Raw genomic sequence first — 20,894 nt, forward strand, 5'->3', positions numbered from 1 at the left:
CTCCATACACAGGGAAACAATGGCATTACTGTCCCAGATCCATCCCTCATCAGGGTGGCAACTCTAGAGAGTCCCTTTACCACACTACATTTCAGTGCCTTCCACTGTGAAATGGGGCTTCCAGCCTGTTTCCACTCCTATCGGTGCTGCTCTGGGGAGGACAGGAGAAAGATCCATGGATTCTCTGTTGGCTGTAAAGCATTGTTCTCATGTGAAGGATAAAGAGGGGGCTTCCATCCTCCCGTGCAGTGGAGCCATCCCAAGTCCCATGTCTGGATTCACCCACAGCCAGCCGTCTAGCTGATTACCTAGGCAGTCTGCTCATCAACACCTATAGAGCAACTGGGAAGCATCCCGTTATTTCCCATGTCCCAGGGGCTCCTTGTGGTCAATCACTTGTGACACCACGATGGCACACTAACGTCTAGGCCAGAGGTCAGGGAAACCGGCCACAGAGGTCTCTCGGGGATGCTCTTGGGTAGGAGTGGCTGTTCAATGGGATGTGAACACAGGCCATTAGGCATGCTGACTGTACTCTGCTGCATTTCTGTAATGTCTATGCTAAATACAAGCAGTTGCCCACAGAACCTGTGGGTGTGGGACGGAGCGGAATTCAGAGCACAGCCCATGGTGACATCTTCCTAAGTCCCACCTGGAGGGAGAAATGCCTGCTGGGCAACTGGTGAGTAGGGGGATAAGATGGTTGGACTAGAAGTAAAGAATGTCGAATCCCCCTATGGTCTTCTGACAACAAATGCCAACACTGCTCTCTATTTCTATGTGTCTCCCAGCAATCTCTGTGGAGCATCTCCCTGAGAAAGTGGAGCCACCCACAACCACGTCAGCCCCTTCACAACCACCCAAGAGGAAAGTTTGGTTCTTCCTCCAGGATCAGGTCTACCCCACCAGGGACACCCAGGAAGGTACCTTGGATATTGACTCATTACGTTGATTGGAGACACATTATTCTACTCAGTAACATGGACATAACCAAAGCTTTCAAAACTGCTGAGACACAATTTCCTATGATTTCACTGGTAGCAGTTGCCCTATATGCCATCCATCACCATTAAGTCCAGAAGACAAGATGGAATTCTGATTCAAATTGGACCCAAGGGGCACAGGAAAAAAGTGTCTATAGCTGAAGGCATGGATCTTAGGTCTTTTTGGAACACAGGTCCATATAGCTCTCTCCAGAAAACATGGTTCTTAGATGTGTAGGAAGGAAGAGACTATGTTTTCCACCAGTAACACTGAACATGAAAATGGAACAGAATATGACAGGAGGTTTCACGATCTCCCCCCTCCACTTCCGTCCATTAACCACATCTTACATGGGTGTGCTAGGTACCTTCAAAGGAACAAAACGACCTCACAACATTTGGGGAACTAAAGTACCCAGTACATTCCATGTGTTTACCATTCTACAAATTAAGCAATTGCATTCTTTGATGTATTCTCATTCTGGAAACAGAAATCTGTGCACAAATGTCTAAGACAGCTGAGTTCCCAATAGCCATAGACAGGCACAGCCCTAAAATCCATCATGGGAGGAAAGGACACATTAAACAGCATACATATGCATCACGCAGTGCTATTCAGGTATAAGAAGAAACAAAAGTTTCCAATATTTTAGGAGATAGATGGACCCTGGAAACTTAACAAACATTTTGAGAGCAAGCACACAAGGAAAGAGGCACATTACACGATACCAGGCTTTGAGGACACTAGGGTAGGGACATTTGTAGACCCAGAAAGTGGAAACTAGGGTGCAGGGAGGAAATGGGGAGGGCGTCATGTCATGGGTACAAGGTTCCATGAGATAGAATGACAAACCTTTCCACGTAGATAGCAGTGCTGTTTACAAAGTATCAGGGATGTGAGGGGAGGAGTCAAGATGGCAGAGAAGTAGCAGGCTGAGACAACTTCAGCTAGCAGGAGATCAGCTAGAGAGCTTATCTAAAGATTGCAAACACCTGCAAATCCATCGGCAGATCGAAGAGAAGAAGAACAGCAATTCTAGAAACAGAAAAACAACCACTTTCTGAAAGGTAGGACTGGCGGAGAAGTGAATCCAAAGTGATGGGAAGATAGACACCGGGGGGAGGGGCCAGCTCCTGGCAAGCTGCGGAGCAACGGAGCACAAAATCAGGACTTTTAAAAGTCTGTTCCGCTGAGGGACATCGCTCCAAGGCTAAACCGGGGTGAAGCCCACACGGGGTCAGCGTGGCCTCAGGTCTCGCAGAGTCACAGAAGGATCAGGGGTGTCTGAGTGTTGCAGAGCTTTTGGATATTGGAACGGGAAAGCCGGCTACAGAGACAGAGCCGACAGTAAGCTCACAGCTCGGTGTTGCCTTGAACTGGTCACAGGCTCGGTGAGCTCGGAGCGTGGCCGGAGGTTAGGGAGACGGGGGTTACTGGGAGCTGTTCACTGAGGATGCACTGGGGAGAGGGGCCCCGGGCTCTTGGCTCCTCCGGGCCAGAGACCAGGAGGCCGCCATTTATATTCCCGTCCTCCGGAACTCTACAGAAAGCACTCAGGGAACAAAAGCTCCTGAAAGCAAAGCCGAGCGGATCACTCAGCCCGGCCCCTGGTAAGGGCGGTGCAATTCTGCCTGGGACAAAGACACTTGAGAATCACTACAACAGGTCCCTCCCCCAGAAGATCAACAAGAAATCCAGAAAAGACCAAGTTCACCTACCAAGGAGTGCAGTTTCAATACCAAGGAGAGAGCAGCAGAATTCCAAAGGAGGAGAAAACAAACCACGGAACTCATGGCTTTCTCCCTGTGATTTTGTAGTCTTGCAGTTAATTTAATTTTTTTCTTTTTCATTTTTTTCCCTTCTTCTGCTAAAATTTTTTAACTTTTACCCTTTTCTTTTTTAACGTTTTTAACTAGTTTATCTAATATATATATATATATAAAATTTCTTTTTCTTTTTTTTACTTTTCTTTATTCGTTTTCTTTTTTTAATTCTTTTTTTTCTTTTTTATTTCTTTATTTTTGAAACTCTTTTTATCCCCAAATCAGAAGAGATCCCAATCTCTTTAATCTCTTTTTTAATTCTTTTTTTAATTCTTTTTTTTTCTTTCTATCGTTTTGAACCTCTTTTTTTCCCAATTTATTTATTTTCAGAAAAATAGTATTCATTATTTTTTCACCACACCCAGTGCTCCATGCAAGCTGTGCCCTCTATAATACCCACCACCTGGTACCCCAACCTCCCACCCCCCTGCCACTTCAAACCCCTCAGATTGTTTTTCAGAGTCCATAGATTCTCATGGTTCATCTCCCCTTCCAATTTACCCAAAAGCACATATCCTCCCCAATGTCCATAACCCTACCCCCTTCTCCCAACCCCCCTCCCCCCAGAAACCCACAGTTTTTTTCGTGAGATTAAGAGTCACTTATGGTTTGTCTCCCTCCCTATCCCATCTTGTTTCATGGATTCTTCTCCTACCCTACCTGAAGCCCCCATGTTGCATCACCACTTCCTCATATCAGGGAGATCAGGGAGATCATATGATAGTTGTCTTTCTCCGCTTGACTTATTTCGCTAAGCATGAACTACGCTCTAGCTCCATCCATGTTGTCGCAAATGGCAAGATTTCGTTTCTTTTGATGGCTGCATAGTATTCCATTGTGTATATATAACACATCTTCTAAATCCATTCATCTGTTGATGGACATCTAGGTTCTTTCCATAGTTTGGCTATTGTGGACATTGCTGCTATAAACATTCGGGTGCACGTGCCCCTTTGGATCACTACGTTTGTATCTTTAGGGTAAATTCCCAGTAGTGCAATTGCTGGGTCATAGGGCAGTTCTATTTTCAATATTTTGAGGAACCTCCATGCTGTTTTCCAGAGTGGTTGCACCAGCATGCATTCCCACCAACAGTGTAGGAGGGTTCCCCTTTCTCCGCATCCTCGCCAGCATCTGTCATTTCCTGACCTGTTGATTTTAGCCATTCTGACTGGTGTGAGGTGATATCTCATTGTGGTTTTGATTTGTATTTCCCTGAGGCCGAGTGATATGGAGCACTTTTTCATGTGCCTGTGGCCATCTGGATGTCTTTGCAGAAACGTCTCTTCATGTCCTCTGCCCATTTCTTGATTGGATTAATTGTTCTTTGGATGTTGAGTTGGTTAAGTTCTTTATAGATTTTGGACACTAGTCCTTTATCTGATATGTCGTTTGCAAATATCTTCTCCCATTCTGTCAGTTGTCTTTTGGTTTTGTTAACTGTTTCCTTTGCTGTGCAAAAGCTTTTGATCTTGATGAAATCCCAATAGTTCATTTTTGCCTTTGCTTCCCTTGACTTTGGCGATGTTCCTAGGAAGATGTTGCTGCGGCTGAGGTCGAAGAGGTTGCTGCCTGTGTTCTCCTCAAGGATTTTGATGGATTCCTTTCTCACATTGAGGTCCTTAATCCATTTTGAATCTATTTTTGTGTGTGGTGTAAGGAAATGGTCCAATTTCATTTTTCTGCACGTGGCTGTCCAATTTTCCCAACACCATTTATTAAAGAGGCTGTCTTTTTTCCATTGGACATTCTTTCCTGCTTTGTTGAAGATTAGTTGACCATAGAGTTGAGGGTCTATTTCTGGGCTCTCTATTCTGTTCCATTGGTCTATGTGTCTGTTTTTGTGCCAGTACCATGCTGTCTTGATGACGACAGCTTTGTAATAAAGCTTGAAGTCCGGAATTGTGATGCCACCAACTTTGGCTTTGTTTTTCAATATCCCTTTGGCTATTCGAGGACTTTTCTGGTTCCATATAAATTTTAAAATTATTTGTTCCATTTCTTTGAAAAAGATGGATGGTACTTTGATAGGAATTGCATTAAATGTGTAGATTGCTTTAGGTAGCATAGACATTTTCACAATATTTATTCTTCCAATCCAGGAGCATGGAACATTTTTCCATTTCTTTGTGTCTTCCTCAATTTCTTTCATGAGTACTTTATAGTTTTCTGAGTATAGATTCTGTGCATCTTTGGTTAGGTTTATTCCTAGGTATATTATGGTTTGGGGGGCAATTGTAAATGGGATTGAGTCCTTAATTTCTCTTTCTTCTGTCTTGTTGTTGGTGTAGAGAAATGCAACTGATTTCTGTGCATTGATCTTATATCCTGACACTTTCCTGAATTCCTGTATAAGTTCTAGCAGTTTTGGAGTGGAGTCTTTTGGGTTTTCCATCATATCATCTGTGAAGAGTGATAATTTGACTTCTTCTTTGCTGATTTGGATGCCTTTAATTTCCTTTTGTTGTCTGATTGCTGAGGCTAGGACTTCTAGTGCTATGTTGAATAGCAGTGGTGATAATGGACATCCCTGCCGTGTTCCTGACCTTAGTGGAAAAGCTTTCAGTTTTTCTCCATTGAGAATGATATTTGTGGTGGGTTTTTCATAGATGGCTTTGATGATATTGAAGTATGTGCCCTCTATCCCTACACTTTGAAGAGTTTTGATCAGGAAGGGATGCTGTACTTTGTCAAATGCTTTTTCAGCATCTATTGAGAGTATCATATGGTTCTTGTTCTTTCTTTTATTGATGTGTTGTATCACATTGACTGATTTGCTGATGTTGAACCAACCTTGCAGCCCTGGGATAAATCCCTCTTGGTCGTGGTGAATAATCCTTTTAATGTACTCTTGAATCCTATTGGCTAGTATTTTGGTGAGAAATTTTGCATCTGTGTTCATCAAGGATATTGGTCTATAGCTCTCTTTTTTGATGGGATCCTTGTCTGGTTTTGGGATCAAGGTGATGCTGGCCTCATAAAATGAGTTTGGGAGTTTTCCTTCCATTTCTATTTTTTGGAACAGTTTCAGGAGAATATGAATTAGTTCTTTAAATGTTTGGTAGAATTCCCCAGGGAAGCCATCTGGCCCTGGGCTTTTGTTTGTTTGGATATTGTTAATGACTGTTTCAATCTCCTTACTGGTTATGGGTCTGTTCAGGCTTTCTATTTCTTCCTGGTTCAATTTTGGTAGTTTATATGTTTCTAGGAATGCATTCATTTCTTCCAGATTGTCAAATTTGTTGGCGTAGAGTTGCTCATAGTATGTTCTTATAATAGTTTGTATTTCTTTGGTGTTAGTTGTGATCTCTCCTCTTTCATTCATGATTTTATTTATTTGGGTCCTTTCTCTTTTCTTTTTGATAAGTCTGGCCAGGGGTTTATCAATTTTATTAATTCTTTCAAAGAACCAGCTCCTAGTTTCATTGATTTGTTCTATTATTTTTTTGGTTTCTATTTCATTGATTTCTGCTCTGATCTTTATGATTTCTCTTCTCCTGCTGGGCTTAGGGTTTCTTTCTTGTTCTTTCTCCAGCTCCTTTAGGTGTAGGGTTAGGTTGTGTACCTGAGACCTTTCTTGTTTCTTGAGAAAAGCTGGTACCACTACATATTTTCCTATGGAGTATTATGCCTCCATCAGAAAGGACGAATATCCAACTTTTGTAGCAACATGGACGGGACTGGAAGAGATTATGCTAAGTGAAATCAGTGAAGCAGAGAGACTCAATTATCATATGGTTTCACTCATTTGTGGAGCATAACCAATAGCATGGAGGACAAGGGACGTTAGAGAGGAGTAGGGAATTTGGGTAAATTGGAAGGGGAGGTGAACCATGAGAGACTATGGACTCTGAAAAACAGTCTGAGGGGTTTGAAGTGGCGGAGGGTTGGGAGGTTGGGGTACCAGGTGGTGGGTACTATAGAGGGCACAGCTTGCATGGAGCACTGGGTGTGGTGAAAAAATAATGAATACTGTTTTTCTGAAAATAAATAAATTGGGAAAAAAAAAGAAATGGAACAAATAATTTTAAAATTTATATGGAACCAGAAAAGACCTCGAATAGCCAAAGGAATATTGAAAAACAAAGCCAAAGTTGGTGGCATCACAATTCCGGACTTCAAGCTTCATTACAAAGCTGTCATCATCAAGACAGCATGGTACTGGCACAAAAACAGACACATAGATCAATGGAACAGAATAGAGAGCCCAGAAATAGACCCTCAACTCTATGGTCAACTAATCTTTGACAAAGCAGGAAAGAATGTCCAATGGAAAAAAGACAGCCTCTTTAATAAATGGTGTTGGGAAAATTGGACAGTCACGTGCAGAAAAATGAAATTGGACCATTTCCTTACACCACACACAAAAATAGACTCAAAATGGATGAAGGACCTCTATGTCAGAAAGGAATCCATCAAAATCCTTGAGGAGAACACAGGCAGCAACCTCTTCGACCTCAGCCACGGCAACATCTTCCTAGGAACATCGCCAAAGTCAAGGGAAGCAAAGGCAAAAATGAACTATTGGGATTTCATCAAGATCAAAAGCTTTTGCACAGCAAAGGAAGCAGTTAACAAAATCAAAAGACAACTGACAGAATGGGAGAAGACATTTGCAAACGACATATCAGATAAAGGACTAGTGTCCAAAATCTATAAAGAACTTAACCAACTCAACACCCAAAGAACAAATAATCCAATCAAGAAATGGGCAGAAGACATGAAGAGACGTTTCTGCAAAGACACCCAGATGGCCAACAGACACATGAAAAAGTGCCCCATATCACTCGGCATCAGGGAAATACAAATCAAAACCACAATGAGATATCACCTCACACCAGTCAGAATGGCTAAAATCATCAAGTCAGGAAATGACAGATGCTGGCGAGGATGCGGAGAAAAGGGAACACTCCTACACTGTTGGTGGGAATGCAAGCTGGTGCAACCACTTTGGAAAACAGCATGGAGGTTCCTCAAATTGTTGAAAATAGAACTGCCCTATGACCCAGCAATTGCACTACTGGGTAATTACCCTAGAGACACAAACGTAGTGATCCAAAGGGGCACGTGCACCCAAATGTTTATGGCAGCAATGTCCACAATAGCCAAACTATGGAAAGAATCTAGATGTTCATCAACAAATGAATGGATAAAGAAGAAGTGGTATATATACACTATGGAATACTATGCAGCCATCAAAAGAAACGAAATCTTGCCATTTGCGACAACATGGATGGAGCTAGAGCGTAGTTCATGCTTAGCGAAATAAGTCAAGCGGAGAAAGACAACTATCATATGATCTCCCTGATATGAGGAAGTGGTGATGCAACATGGGGGCTTAAGTGGGTAGGAGAAGAATCCATGAAACAAGATGGGATAGGGAGGGAGACAAACCATAAGTGACTCTTAATCTCATGAAACAAACTGTGGGTTGCTGGGGGGAGGAGGGTTGGGGGAAGCGGGGTAGGGTTATGGACATTGGGGAGGGTATGTGGTTTTGGGTAAATTGGAAGGGGAGGTGAACCATGAGAGACTATGGACTCTGAAAAACAATCTGAGGGGTTTTAAGTGGCGGGGGGGTGGAAGGTTGGGGTACCAGGTGGTGGGTATTATAGAGGGCACGGCTTGCATGGAGCACCGGGTGTGGTGAAAAATAATGAATACTGTTTTTCTGAAAATAAATAAATTGGAAAAAAAAAAACGAAGTATCAGGGATGTGAGCAGTGTCACTGAGCTTACACGTACTAACAAATACAAGCATCAATATTACCAAGTTCCATCACCAAAAACCCACTACTCCAAGGCAATAGAGGACGGATAAGGTCACAGCAGAGATGCAGGGAATACAGCTGAACTTGCCCCATGACCAGGTGAAGATATGGCAAGCTTGCTTGGCCTCACAGCAGGCAGGAGGGCTCAGGGGACTGCACCCTGAAACCCAGTGTACCTTGAGTGTTACCCAGATTGACCCCGATGCTCGGTCAAAACCCACTTATGACCCCCACATTTGAAAGCCAAGGACCTGTTTCCCTTTTCCATCCTTCTCCTCTCCTCTGTGTTTCTATGTACACCAAGGAGTTTGGCCCAGCAACAGGTCAGGCCTTGCTTGGTCACTCTCACATCCATTCACTCTGGCCCCCCATACACATCAAGCAGAGTTAACTCCCTGAGTCATTCCTGAGTAGTGAAGCCAATGTCCTTACAGCTCTTCTGTGTTCTCATAGGTCCTGTAGCGGGGCAATCCGACGACCTTCTTAGGGACTGGACAGAGGAAGGTGCCACAACTCTCTCTGAGGTAAGCTCGCCTCTCTTTCTCAGAGACTGAAATGTTCCTTCATTGATTTCTTCCATCAATGGATGATGAAAATCTGACACTTTACCTCCCAGGGGAAGGGGGCAGGAGTCTTCCTTCGTGGAGGAATGCTGGGTCCAACCTCTTACGGACAGTGGACCCAAAAAGGGTGATGACCTTTTTGGTCAGCCTCAGTTACATACTTAGTGGGATCATACAACTTCTTTCACAGAAAATGTTTCTCCTTGAAAAAGAATGTTCTATCTGTTGATCAGAATGGACTTTGGAGATCTTCCAGGAAAAGCTCCAGAATCATTCCAAGTGCCCTTTTTTAGTCGGGTTGGAGGACACTGACTCAACCACAGGACCTCATCCAATTAGCTGCCCGAAGTCTTCCCCAAACCAAAGAGCTGGCCCCGCAGTGGACAGGATGCTGGGATCCTCACTGTGTTTTCTTTTCCCCAATCACAGTTAGACAGTGGATGGAATGACAGCTGTACATATTTAAGAGCATCGGGCTCTGGGAGGAAATCTAGAATAAAAAGAAGCCTGCCCCCGACTCTGGGTTCCAACAAGGAATGGGGGTTGGGGGATACTGACTGAGACTGTCCAGTGAGACATGATCACCACGTTGTACAGGGCCTGGAAGAACTAGTACCTATGGAAATGGTGTTTTTTGTGCATGTGGGATGAAGGCCCTGTGTGTGTGGCTGCATGGTTGTGTGTATGTCTGTGTCTATGTTTTATGCTTGTGAACACGAATGTGTGCCTTTCTCAGCAGATCTTTCTCATGCTTTCACCACAATCAAAGTGTCACCCTTCTGAAACACTCTCATCACCCTGGCACACTTTACATACTCCTTCCCCTGCTCACCATAGATGTACCTGGACAATGTTTCCATTTGCTTTTCTGAGATGGGCATGGCTTGGAGATGAATGATCCAAACCCTTGACCTCCTACTTGGAAAGCCAAGATTTGAGCTCAGGTTTTAATATGAAAGTTGCTCTGACCTACACACCTGTGTTAGTCCCTCAGCCACGGGGTCATGATGTACCACAGGTGTTAGCTAGCAAAGGGGCACCAGCATCTGTGCATACAGCCAAAAACCTAGATTCTATGAAGTTCCCCCAAAAGACCCATCATGACACAGTGGACTCCAAGGACACAGAAGGTGGGGCAAGGATAGAAGCCCATGATAAAGATTAGAGCCTGGTCCCTGGACTCAAGGGCACAGAAAAAAGTCACATCCTTGTTCTCAAGCCCTTAATGCTTGAAAGGGTGTGGGCCCATGGAAGACAGAATAGGGCAACAAAGTCATAGCAGGTCTCAAGGTGTACACACTACCAATGGCAGAAAAGCATAACAGAGGGAATTTAGTATACTTGATAAGATTTCTGTAAGCCTCGAGAGGAGTCAAGATGGCAGAGAAGTAGCAGGCTGAGACTACCTCAGCTAGCAGGAGATCAGCTAGAGAGCTTATCTAAAGATTGCAAACACCTGCAAATCCATCGGCAGATCGAAGAGAAGAAGAACAGCAATTCTAGAAACAGAAAAACAACCACTTTATGAAAGATAGGACCTGCGGAGAAGTGAATCCAAAGCGATGGGAAGATAGACCCCGGGGGGAGGGGCCGGCTCCCGGCAAGCGGCGGAGCAACGGAGAAAAAAATCAGGACTTTTAAAAGTGTGTTCCGCTGAGGGACATCGCTCCGGAGGCTAAACCGGGGTGAAGCCCACGCGGGGTCAGCGTGACCTCAGGTCCCGCGGGGTCACAGAAGGATCGGGGGTGTCTGAGTGTCGCAGGGCTTGCGGATATTGGAATGGGAAAGCCAGCTGCAGAGACAGAGCCAACAGTAAGCTCGCAGCTCGGAGTTGCCTTGAACCCGTCGCAAGCTCGGTGAGCTCGGAGCGCGGCCGGAGGTTAGGCAGACGCGAGTTACTAGGAGCTGTTCGCTGAGGGCGCACTGGGGAGCGGGGGCCCCAGGCTCTCAGCTCCTCCGGGCCAGAGACCAGGAGGCCGTCATTTGTATTCCCGTCCTCCGGAACTCTACGGAAAGCACTCAGGGAACAAAAGCTCCTGAAAGCAAAGCTGAGCAGATCACTCAGCCCGGCCCCTGGTAAGGGCGGTGTAATTCCGTCTGGGGCAAAGACACTTGAGAATCACTACAACAGGCCCCTCCCCCAGAAGATCAACAAGAAATCCAGGCAAGACCAAGTTCACCTACCAAGGAGTGCAGTTTCAATACCAAGGAGAGAGCAGCAGAATTCCAGAGGAGGAGAAAGCAAACCACGGAACTCATGGCTTTATGCCTGTGATTTTTTAGTCTTGCAGTTAATTTAATTTTTTTCTTTTTCATTTTTTTCTCTTCTTCTGCTAAAATTTTTTATAACTTTTACCCTTTTATTTTTTAACGTTTTTTAACTAGATTATCTAATATATATATATATATATATATATATATATATTCTTTTTGATACTTTTCTCTATTCGTTTTCTTTTATTTAATTTTTTTTCTTTTTTTTTCTTTCTTTATTTTTGAACCTCTTTTTATCCCCAAATCAGAAGAGATCCTAATCTCTTCAATATTTTTTTCTTAATTCTTTTTTAAATTCTTGATTTAATTTTTAATTCAATCTCTTTTTTTAAATTCTTTTTTTTCTTTCTTTCTTTTTGAACCTCTTTTTATCCCCAAATCAGAAGAGATCCCAATCAGAAGAGATTGGGAGATCCCAATCAGAGGAGATCCCTCCCTCACGATTTGGGATCTCTTCTGATTTGGTTAAAGCAAATTTTCCTGGGATTGTTGCCACCCTTTTAGTATTTTAATTGCTCCTTCATATACTCTTAGCTGGACAAAATGACAAGGCGGAAAAATTCACAACAAAAAAAAAGAACAAGAGGCAGTACCGAAGGCTAGGGACATAATCAATACAGACATTGGTATATGTCAGATCTAGAGTTCAAAATGACAATTCTCAAGGTTCTAGCCGGGCTTGAAAAAGGCATGGAAGATTTTAGAGAAACCCTCTCCAGAGATATAAAAGCCCTTTCTGTAGAAATAAAATAACTAAAATCTAACCACATTGAAATCAAAAAAGCTATTAATGAAGTTCAATCAAAAATGGAGGCTCTCCAGCATCACCTAGATCCCAAAACCAGACAAGGATCCCATCAAAAAAGAGAGCTATAGACCAATATCCTTGATGAACACAGATGCAAAAATTCTCACCAAAATACTAGCCAATAGGATTCAAGAGTACATTAAAAGGATTATTCACCACGACGAAGTGGGATTTATCCCAGGGCTGCAAGGTTGGTTCAACATCCGCAAATCAGTCAATGTGATACAACACATCAATAAAAGAAAGAACAAGAACCATATGATACTCTCAATAGATGCTGAAAAAGCATTTGACAAAGTACAGCATCCCTTCCTGATCAAAACCCTTCAAAGTGTAGGGATAGAGGGCACATACCTCAATATCATCAAAGCCATCTATGAAAAACCCACCACAAATATCATTCTCAATGGAGAAAAACTGAAAGCTTTTCCACTAAGGTCAGGAACACGGCAGGGATGTCCATTATCACCACTGCTATTCAACATAGTACTAGAAGTCCTAGCCTCAGCAATCAGACAACAAAAGGAAATTAAAGGCATCCAAATCGGCAAAGAAGAAGTCAAATTATCACTCTTCGCAGATGATATGATACTCTATGTGGAAAACCCAAAAGACTCCACTCCAAAACTGCTAGAACTTGTACAGGAATTCAGTAAAGTGTCAGGATATAAGATCAATGCACAGAAATCAGTTGCATTTCTCTACACCAACGACAAGACAGAAGAAAGAGAAATGAAGGAGTCAATCCCATTTACAATTGCACCCCAAACCATAAGATACCTAGGAATAAACCTAACCAAAGATGCACAGAATCTATACTCAGAAAACTATAAAGTACTCATGAAAGAAATTGAGAAAGACACAAAGAAATTGAAAAATGTTCCATGCTCCTGGATTGGAAGAATAAATATTGTGAAAATGTCTATGCTACCTAAAGCAATCTACACATTTAATGCAATTCCTATCAAAGTACCATCCATCTTTTTCAAAGAAATGGAACAAATAATTTTAAAATTTATATGGAACCAGAAAAGACCTCGAATAGCCAAAGGGACATTGAAAAACAAAGCCAAAGTTGGTGGCATCACAATTCCGGACTTCAAGCTTTATTACAAAGCTGTCGTCATCAAGACAGCATGGTACTGGCACAAAAACAGACACATAGACCAATGGAACAGAATAGAGAGCCCAGAAATAGACCCTCAACTCTATGGTCAACTAATCTTCGACAAAGCAGGAAAGAATGTCCAATGGAAAAAAGACAGCCTCTTTAATAAATGGTGTTGGGAAAATTGGACAGCCACGTGCAGAAAAATGAAATTGGACCATTTCCTTACACCACACACAAAAATAGATTCAAAATGGATTAAGGACCTCAATGTGAGAAAGGAATCCATCAAAATCCTTGAGGAGAACACAGGCAGCAACCTCTTCGACCTCAGCCGCAGCAACATCTTCCTAGGAACATCGCCAAAGGCAAGGGAAGCAAGGGCAAAAATGAACTTTTGGGATTTCATCAAAATCAAAAGCTTTTGCACAACAAAGGAAACAGTTAACAAAACCAAAAGACAACTGACAGAATGGGACAAGATATTTGCAAACGACATATCAGGTAAAGGACTAGTGTCTAAAGTCTATAGAGAACATAACAAACTCAACACCCAAAGAACAAATAATCCAATCAAGAAATGGGCAGAGGACATGAAGAGACGTTTCTGCAAAGAACACATCCAGATGGCCAACAGACACATGAAAAAGTGCTCCATATCACTCGGAATCAGGGAAATACAAATCAAAACCACAATGAGATATCACCTCACACCAGTCAGAATGGCTAAAATCAACAAGTCAGGAAATGACAGATGCTGGCGAGGATGCGGAGAAAGGGGAACCCTCCTACACTGTTGGTGGGAATGTAAGCTGGTGCAACCACTCTGGAAAACAGCATGGAGGTTCCTCAAAATGTTGAAAATAGAACTGCCCTATGACCCAGCAATTGCACTACTGGGAATTTACCCTAAAGATACAAACATAGTGATCCAAAGGGGCACGTGCACCCGAATGTTTATAGCAGCAATGTCCACAATAGCCAAACTATGGAAAGAACCTAGATGTCCATCAACAGATGAATGGATCAAGAAGATGTGTTATATATACACAATGGAATACTATGCAACCATCAAAAGAAACGAAATCTTGCCATTTGTGACAACATGGATGGAACTAGAGTGTATCATGCTTAGCGAAATAAGTCAAGCAGAGAAAGACAACGATCATATGATCTCCCTGTTATGAGGAAGTGGTGATGCAACATGGGGGCTTAAGTGGGTAGGAGAAGAATCCATGAAACAAGATGGGATAGGGAGGGAGACAAACCATAACTGACTCTTAATCTCACGAAACAAACTGTGGATTGCTGGTGGGAGGGGGTTGGGAGAAGGGGGGTAGGGTTATGGACATTGGGGAGGGTATGTGCTTTTGGGTAAATTGGAAGGGGAGATGAACCATGAGAGACTATGGACTCTGAAAAAACAATCTGAGGGGTTTGAAGTGGCGGGGGGGTGGGAGGTTGGGGTACCAGGTGGTGGGTATTATAGAGGGCATGGCTTGCATGGAGCACTGGGTTGGTGAATAAATAATGAATACTGTTTTTCTGAAAATAAATAAATTGAGAAAAAAAAATGGAGGCTCTCACTGCTAGGATAAATGAGGCAGAAGAAAGAATTAGCGATATAGAAGACCAAATGACAGAGAATAAAGAAGCTGAGCAAAAGAGGGACAAACAGCTACTAGACCATGAATGGAGAATTCGAGAGATAAGTGACACCATAAGACGAAACAACATTAGAATAATTGGGATTCCAGAAGAAGAAGAAAGAGAGAGGGGAGCAGAAGGTATACTGGAGAGAATTATTGGGGAGAATTTCCCCAGGATGGCAAAGGGAACAAGCATCAAAATTCACGAGGTTCAGAGAACGCCCCTCAAAATCAATAAGAATAGGCCCACACCCTGTCACCTAATAGTAAAATTTACAAGCCTTAGTGACAAAGAGAAAATCCTGAAAGCAGCCCGGGAAAAGAAGTCTGTAACATACAATGGTAAAAGTATTCGATTGGCAGCTGACTTATCCACAGAGACCTGGCAGGCCAGAAAGAGCTGGCATGATATTTTCAGAGCACTAAACGAGAAAAACATGCAGCCAAGAATACTATATCCAGCTAGGCTATCTTTGAAAATAGAAGGAGAGATTAAAAGCTTCCAGGACAAACAAAAACTGAAAGAATTTGCAAACACCAAACCACCTCTACAGGAAATACTGAAAGGGGTCCTCTAAGCAAAGAGAGAGCCTACAAGTGGTAGATCAGAAAGGAACAGAGACAATATACAGTAACAGTCACCTTACAGGCAATACAATGGCACTAAAATCATATCTCTCAATAGTTACCCTAAATGTTAATGAGCTAAATGCCCCAATCAAAAGACACAGGGTATTAGAATGGATAAAAAAACAAACCCATCTATATGTTGCCTCCAAGAAACTCATTTTAAACCCGAACACACCTCCAGACTTAAAGTGAGGGGGTGGAAAAGAATTTACCATGCTAATGGACATCAGAAAAAAGCAGGAGTGGCAATCCTTATATCAGATCAATTGGATTTTAAGCCAAAGACTATAATAAGAGATGAGGAAGGACACTATACCATACTCAAAGGGTCTGTCCAACATGAAGTTCTAACAGTTTTAAATATCTATGCCCCCAACGTGGGCGCAGCCAACTATATAAACCAATTAATAACAAAATCAAAGAAACACATCCACAATAATACAATAATAGTAGGGGACTTTAACACTCCCCTCACTGAAATGGACAGATAATCCAAGCAAAAGATCAACAGGGAAATAAAGGCCTTAAGTGATATACTGGATGAGATGGACATCACAGATATATTCAGAACATTTCATCCCAAAGCAACAGAATACGCATTCTTCTCTAGTGCACATGGAACATTCTCCAGAATAGATCACATCCTCGGTCCTAAATCAGGACCCAACCGGTATCAAAATATTGGGATCATTCCCTGCATATTTTCAGACCACAATGCTCTGAAGCTAGAACTCAACCACAAGAGGAAGTTTAGAAAGAACACAAATACATGGAGACTAAACAGCATCCTTCTAAAGAATGAATGCATCAACCGGGAAAGTAAAGAAGAATTGAAAATAATTATGGAAACAAATGATAATGAAACTACAACGGTTCAAAATCTGTGGGACACAACAAAGGCAGTCCTGAGAGGAAAATATATAGCGGTACAAGCTTTTCTCAAGAAACAAGAAAGGTCTCAGGTACACAACCTAACCCTATACCTAAAGGAGCTGGAGAAAGAACAAGAAAGAAACCCTAAGCCCAGCAGGAGAAGAGAAATCATAAAGATCAGAGCAGAAATCAATGAAATAGAGACCAAAAAAACAATAGAACAAATCAACCAAACTAGGAGCTGGTTCTTTGAAACAATTAATAAAATTGATAAACCCCTGGCCAGACTTATCAAAAAGAAAAGAGAAAGGACCCAAATAAATAAAATCATGAATGAAAGAGGAGAGATCACAACTAACACCAAAGAAATACAAACTATTATAAGAACATACTATGAGCAACTCTACGCCAACAAATTTGACAATCTGGAAGAAATGGATGCATTCCTAGAAACATATAAACTACCAAAATTGAACCAGGAAGAAATAGAAAGCCTGAACAGACCCATAACCAGTAAGGAGATTGAAACAGTCATTAAAAATCTCCAAACAAACAAAAGCCCAGGGCCAGATGGCTTCCCGGGGGAATTCTACCAAACTATTAAAGAGGAACTAATTCCTATTTTCCTGAAACTGTTCCAAAAAATAGAAATGGAAGGAAAACTCCCAAACTCATTTTATGAGGCCAGCATCACCTTGATCCCAAAACCAGACAAGGATCCCATCAAAAAAGAGAGCTATAGACCAATATCCTTGATGAACACAGATGCAAAATTTCTCACCAAAATACTAGCCAATAGGATTCAACAGTACATTAAAAGGATTATTCACCACGACCAAGTGGGATTTATCCCAGGGCTGCAAGGTTGGTTCAACATCCGCAAATCAGTCAATGTGATACAACACATCAATAAAAGAAAGAACAAGAACCATATGATACTCTTAATAGATGCTGAAAAAGCATTTGACAAAGTACAGCATCCCTTCCTGATCAAAACCCTTCAAAGTGTAGGGATAGAGGGCACATACCTCAATATCATCAAAGCCATCTATGAAAAACCCACTGCAAATATCATTCTCAATGGAGAAAAACTGAAAGCTTTTCCTCTAAGGTCAGGAACACGGCAGGGATGTCCATTATCACCACTGCTATTCAACATAGTACTGGAAGTCCTAGCCTCAGCAATCAGACAACAAAAGGAAATTAAAGGCATCCAAATCGGCAAAGAAGAAGTCAAATTATCACTCTTCGCAGTTGATATGATACTCTATGTGGAAAACCCAAAAGACTCCACTCCAAGACTGCTAGAACTTGTACAGGAATTCAGTAAAGTGTCAGGATATAAGATCAATGCACAGAAATCAGTTGCATTTCTCTACACCAACAACAAGACAGAAGAAAGAGAAATTAAGGAATCAATCCCATTAACAATTGCACCCCAAATCATAAGCTACCTAGGAATAAACCTAACCAAAGAGGCACAGAATCTATACTCAGAAAACTATAAAGTACTCATGAAAGAAATTGAGGAAGACACAAAGAAATGGAAAAATGTTCCATGCTCCTGGATTGGAAGAATAAATATTGTGAAAATGTCTATGCTACCTAAAGCAATCTACACATTTAATGCAATTCCTATCAAAGTACCATCCATCTTTTTCAAAGAAATGGAACAAATAATTTTAAAATTTATATGGAACCAGAAAAGACCTCGAATAGCCAAAGGGATATTGAAAAACAAAGCCAAAGTTGGTGGCATCACAATTCCGGACTTCAAGCTTTATTACAAAGCTGTCGTCATCAAGACAGCATGGTACTGGCACAAAAACAGACACATAGACCAATGGAACAGAATAGAGAGCCCAGAAATAGACCCTCAACTCTATGGTCAACTAATCTTCAACAAAGCAGGAAAGAATGTCCAATGGAAAAAAGACAGCCTCTTCAATAAATGGTGTTGGGAAAATTGGACAGCCACGTGCAGAAAAATGAAATTGGACCATTTCCTTACACCACACACAAAAATAGATTCAAAATGGATTAAGGACCTCAATGTGAGAAAGGAATCCATCTAAATCCTTGAGGAGAACACAGGCAGCAACCTCTTCGACCTCAGCCACAGCAACATCTTCCTAGGAACATCGCCAAAGGCAAGGGAAGCAAAGGCAAAAATGAACTTTTGGGATTTCATCGAGATCAAAAGCTTTTGCACAGCAAAGGAAACAGTTAACAAAACCAAAAGACAACTGACAGAATGGGAGAAGATATTTGCAAACGACATATCAGGTAAATAGGACTAGTGTCTAAAGTCTATAAAGAACATAACAAACTCAACACCCAAAGAACAAATAATCCAATCAAGAAATGGGCAGAGGACATGAAGAGACGTTTCTGCAAAGAACACATCCAGATGGCCAACAGACACATGAAAAAGTGCTCCATATCACTCGGAATCAGGGAAATACAAATCAAAACCACAATGAGATATCACCTCACACCAGTCAGAATGGCTAAAATCAACAAGTCAGGAAATGACAGATGCTGGCGAGGATGCGGAGAAAGGGGAACCCTCCTATACTGTTGGTGGGAATGCAAGCTGGTGCAACCACTCTGGAAAACAGCATGGAGGTTCCTCAAAATGTTGAAAATAGAACTGCCCTATGACCCAGCAATTGCACTACTGGGAATTTACCCTAAAGATACAAACGTAGTGATCCAAAGGGGCACGTGCACCCGAATGTTTATAGCAGCAATGTCCACAATAGCCAAACTATGGAAAGAACCTAGATGTCCATCAACAGATGAATGGATCAAGAAGATGTGGTATATATACACAATGGAATACTATGCAGCCATCAAAAGAAACGAAATCTTGCCATTTGCGACAACATGGATGGAACTAGAACGTATTATGCTTAGCGAAATAAGTCAAGCGGAGAAAGACAAATATCATATGATCTCCCTGATATGAGGAAGTGGTGATGCAACATGGGGTCTTAAGTGGCTAGGAGAAGAATCCATGAAACCAGATGGGATAGGGAGGGTGACAAACCATAAGTGACTCTTAATCTCACGAAACAAACTGTGGGTTGCTGGGGGGAGGGGTTTGGGAGAAGGGAGGTAGGGTTATGGACATTGGGGAGGGTATGTGCTTTTGGGTAAATTGGAAGGGGAGATGAACCATGAGAGACTATGGACTCTGAAAAACAATCTGAGGGGTTTGAAGTGGCGTGGGAGGTTGTGGTACCAGGTGGTGGGAATTTTAGAGGGCACAGCTTGCATGGAGCACTGGGTGTGGTGAAAAAATAATGAATACTGTTTTTCTGAAAATAAATAAATTGGGGAAAAAATATTTCTGTAAGCCTCAGGAAGGATCAAATTCTCTAAGCACACATTCACACACCACTGGCAAATAGGGAATCAAGGTTAAGCTTGGTTGAAAGTTTTTGGCCCAACACTTCCAGGGAAAATCTGCAAAGACGGCCTATAACGTGTCATCACACACTGCAAGAGTCCTTTTTGTAAGGAACTTCCCACTGGTCAGAACACCTGGGAGGGTTTGGACAGCCACTGTCTTCGTCGGAATCACACACACACGGAAGAGCTCAAGAATAGTGGAAGGAACATATCAAACTCATTGACAGTGCCAGCTGTTTATGTAAGCTACAATGTCAGTTTTCTCCAGCATTGTACATGGGGTTTTATGAAGACAAAAAATGAGTGAAGCAAACCACTATGCTTCTTTTCTGAGGGTTGAATTCAGCCCGGCAAACAAAGCTGCTTTTTATGCCGTGCAAAATCTTAGAGGTGTGATGCATATAGTCATAGTATATGGGGATCTTGGGCCCAGAACTGATGTCCAAAGATGCAGCACGTTACACCTTAGTGGCACGTCAGTCAGGAGAGGTTATGGGACTTGGTCCTCACACAGAAGCCAGGTTAGGGTTCATATGTATTGGACTGATTATCTGACTTTGATCGGGCTCGTTTTAGCTAGAAAGACAAAAAACCTTCTCATTTCCTTCCTGCTCCTCTTGCATCCCTTCCTCTCTGCACCGAGGAGAAGGCCTAGCAGCAGTGTGGTCTGTACCTCCTATGCACGCACACACACACACTCTTTTCCTGTTCTCATCCATCCAAACTCGCCGCCTACTTCCTGAGTAGCCACACTAGTGTCCTCACAGTGGCTCTGTATGCCCCTAGCTTCCCCTGAGGACCTGATGGAAAAACTACCCATTTTGAGGGCAGAGGAATTAACACCAACTCTCCCTCAGGTAAACCCATTTTTCTTCAAGATTTTATTTATTTGAAAGAGAAAAATACAGAGTCAGAGAGAGAGAGAGAGATAGAGAGCATGATAGTGCAAGCAGGGGGAGTAGCAGAGGGAGAGGAAGAAACAGACTCCCCTTTT

Source organism: Neovison vison, chromosome 2 (assembly GCF_020171115.1).
Source record: "Neovison vison isolate M4711 chromosome 2, ASM_NN_V1, whole genome shotgun sequence".
Taxonomy (NCBI): Eukaryota; Metazoa; Chordata; class Mammalia; order Carnivora; family Mustelidae; genus Neogale; species Neogale vison.